We start from the raw sequence: 3,772 nt of genomic DNA on the forward strand, positions 1-3,772 counted from the left end.
TTTCCATTTTATTGTCAGCAGCTAGCACATAACCTGGTACAGAATGAGTGCTCCATAAGCATTAATGGAGAGATGACTATACCTTTTGCAGATTCACTTGTTGGCCCAAATATACTGGCCCAAAAACTTGGTCATTAATTTCTTTTTTTTTTTTTTTCATATTTTCAAAACTATAATTACCAAATAAAGTAAATAACAACTCTTAAGTTAGAGTGCAAAATGCACCTTATTATTTTAAAGGTGCAAAAGCAAGAAATATAAACACATCCACCTTTTAAATAGTTGTATGGTAAGGTAATGATATTTAGAAACATTTTTAATAGAAAAATGATTTATAAATCAATTTTAAAAAGATCAAAAAATCAATGTTTAATACCAACTTAACTATAAATAACTAATAGGGGAAAAACTTTTCTCTATCCTTCTGTTTTCGCTTCAAAATCTATGTCTTCTGCTCCTTGCCTTTTGGAGAAAACATTGCGTTGTAAGGCTGCCGTCTTTTTGGACGAGGACAAAGATCAAGATCTTCCTTAATGTAACCTCTTTCCATACAAGTCTGTGTGGAAGGAAAACCAACTTCCCAGAAATTCTCTGGTGTGTTGGGTGGAATGTAGCGAAATCGGTGTCTTGAGCAGGCAGCTAACTTCTTCTCTCGTTCTTCTGCTGGCATATCTGCATAATAAATTTCACATTCTTTACATGTGTGTCCAAGCAACTTTCTTCTCTCTTCTTTCTTCCGAACTACCTCAATATGAGGGAAATTTTGTAAGCTAGTCTCTCTCTGCTCATCTTTAAAATATGGCTCCACAAATGCTCTCTGCTTGACTTTATCTTGTTTATCAACATGTGTATTTGGTTTCTTTGTGGCAGCAGACAATTCCTCCTCTTCATCTTCCATCTGGGAGAAATTATCTGTCAAACAAGATTTGTATTCTTCATGTGTTGTCTGATCAAACATATCTTCCAAGTTATCGTTCATTTTATTTTCTCCATTTGGACTTTTTTCTCCTTTTTGTTCTTGCTTCTTCATTTTTAAAAGCACGGTTTCACTGACCAATGTACAGTCCATGTCTACTGTCTCTCCTCCTAATCTTGACTGACTGCCATCCTTTGTATCTATTACAGTAACATCCATTTTATACTGAGAAAGGTCTGCTCCTGGATCTATACTCCACTGGATATTTTCAAAGGATGCATCTTGGTTGTTTTGCAGAGACTTTGTCTTAGCAATTCTACAGGGATTTAACTGAAGGACTGATGCAAGTTCACATGCTCCTTGGACTGGCTGGGTTTTAATTTTTATTGGCTCATGAGAACCAGCACCCTTCATGTCATCAAAAAGATTTTCTGTCTCCAAACTTTCACATGGACATAGAGGGATTTTGAATACAGGATTTTCTTCTTTTATCTGTAATGGTGTTTTGTTGTCTGGTGAGGATTTATTCAAGGACTGGAGGATGCACTCCTGTAAACAGGGCTCCTCTGAAGAATCTTTGGGTAATATTCGGCTCCCTTCCAAGGCCTTATGGCCTGAGGAAGAGTCTTTCGGAATGGGCTTAAAAGCCTCATAAAGAGTCACTTGCTTAAATCTGTTTTTAAAGGTCTCCTTTGCTTGGCTTTTCTCTTGACGCTGAATAGCTGAAAACCGATCAGAGAGATCCAGAGGTTTATCCATCATATTGTCTCCATGCACAGAAAACTGACTATCCATTGGAAATGGAAAAGCATTTTCTTTATCAAAAGAGGCTTGTGGGCAGCTTACTTCATGCTCATTTTCTTCCTCAGTTTTCTTCCTTTTGGATGTTCTGCCTTCCAAAGATTTCAGGGGCACCAAATGTTTATCAGTAATATCTTTAATGTGATCAGTGTCATCCATTTTACCTATGGATTCACTTATATTTTTATTTATAAGTATCTGTCTATTAGAAGATGACTGGCAAATGACCTTGTTTACTTCAGACCCAAGATTATGTGTAAAAAGGGCACTATCTTCAGATTTTGATCTAGGTTTCTCTGATCTAGAAATAGAAGTGTTACTAAAAGGGACTGTTTTCAGATGATTTTTTTTCCCAGTGTCTAAAAGAGAAGGGGATAAACCTGTATTCAAACACAAACTACTTTTCACATTAGAAGTAGCTCCAAATACAGGAGATGACACCCGAGTAGTTAATTCTTCTTGAGGAGTCTTTGAAGTAGAATCTGAAAATCTTAAACTATCTTCATTATTTCTTGCAGATTCCTCAAAAGGCTGTTTCTTATGATCTCCTTCCAAACAGTGGTAGAGCTCATCACCAAGAGGGCTCAGGGGAGCTTGAGATTCAGATTCTTCTTGAACACTAAGTCCAAGTGTTTCAGCAACAACTGTAGCCAAATTAAAAGATGATTTATCAGTGGAATAACGGCTTGTTCCACGTGTTTTAGTCACTGGAGCTTGACTTTGATCACAAGTGTCAGCTACTAGAATTTCACTTTCATTAGGCTTATGTGGAGGGTGAGTTGAAGTCTTGGAGATTTTTCTTAATTCATTTGTACAAACAGAATACTCCTGTTTATTCTGTGCTTTTTCCATGTATCGGACATGGAGATTCTCCTTTCTTCGTAGCCGGTTAATGCCAGAAAATGAGAAGGCTGTTATTGGTGAACCTGGAATAACATTTTCCTCAGATGCAAGTTCAGCTGCTTGATGCTGTTGATCCTTCTCAATCTTTTGCTGCAGTTGTTCAGAAAGCTTTTTATTTTCTTCCTGAAGAGAATTCTTTTCATTCATAAGTTCTGTAATAAGTTTAAGATTCTGCTGTCGGATATTTTCAAATTCTTGCTGCTTTTTCCGCATATGTTCTTCAGTTACAGCACAGCGATCACATAATCCTGCTCTTAACCGATCTTCTAAAACTTTAATGGTTTCATGAAGGACTTTCTGTTGCTCTCTCAGTTGCTGATTTTTGGTGAAGAATTCTTCCAGTCTTTGTGCATCTAAAATTCGTTCCTTTTTCAGTTTAGTTACTTTTACTTGTAAACCTTGTACTTCTTTATCATGATATTCTTTTAGTTTTGTCCAAAGTTCCTTAAAGTCATTAGATATATCTGCAGAATTCGGGCTTCCACAACTGCTTCCAGAGATGTTCATCTTGCTTAACAGGTTCCACACTTCTATTTGCTTAATGTTTTCTGACCTTTTTTGTTACATTATATAGGTGTGAATTTGTCTTTAGACAGCTGAAATACAGCTTCCAGGACAGCCTCGAAATCCTCGAGAGCCCCAGGACAGGAGCAGATGCCCTCTGGGGTTGTAAAGGGACAGCAGCTCCCTGTTCCCCGTCGCCCCCTTCTTTCACCAGACTGGCAGACCCTAATCCAGGGCTGTGGGAAGGCCGGAGGGCGGCCGGCCCGGCTTGGAAGCGGCCGGCCCCGCCCAACCCGATGGTCATTAATTTCTAAGGGACATAGGAAGATCAAGATATACTCGTGTATATTTCAAACCAATAGAAAAATTATTTGCTTTATGTATTATATATTGTATATATTTATATACTACATATTCAAAAGCAGGAGAGCTGGGTGCCATGGTCTACACCTGAAATCCCAGCAACTCAGGAGGCTGAGAATTGCAAGTTCAATGCCAGACTCTGCAACTTAGTGAGGCCCTAACCAACTTAGCAAGACCCTGTCCTAAAATTAAAAACTAATGTTAAAAAAGGCTGGGAGTATAGCTCAGTGGTAGCGCATCCTAGTTTAATTCCCTAGTACCATCTCCCAAAATAAAGCAATAGAA

At 38.1% G+C, this 3,772-nt stretch overlaps 1 pseudogene; it reads right to left on the reverse strand.

Annotated features, from left to right (window-relative positions):
* Positions 1 to 374: 374 nt before the first annotated feature.
* On the reverse strand, positions 375 to 3,311 carry LOC114080900 (DNA endonuclease RBBP8 pseudogene; annotated as a pseudogene).
* Positions 3,312 to 3,772: the final 461 nt, after the last annotated feature.

This window comes from Marmota flaviventris, chromosome 10 (genome assembly GCF_047511675.1).
Source record: "Marmota flaviventris isolate mMarFla1 chromosome 10, mMarFla1.hap1, whole genome shotgun sequence".
Classification (NCBI taxonomy): Eukaryota; Metazoa; Chordata; class Mammalia; order Rodentia; family Sciuridae; genus Marmota; species Marmota flaviventris.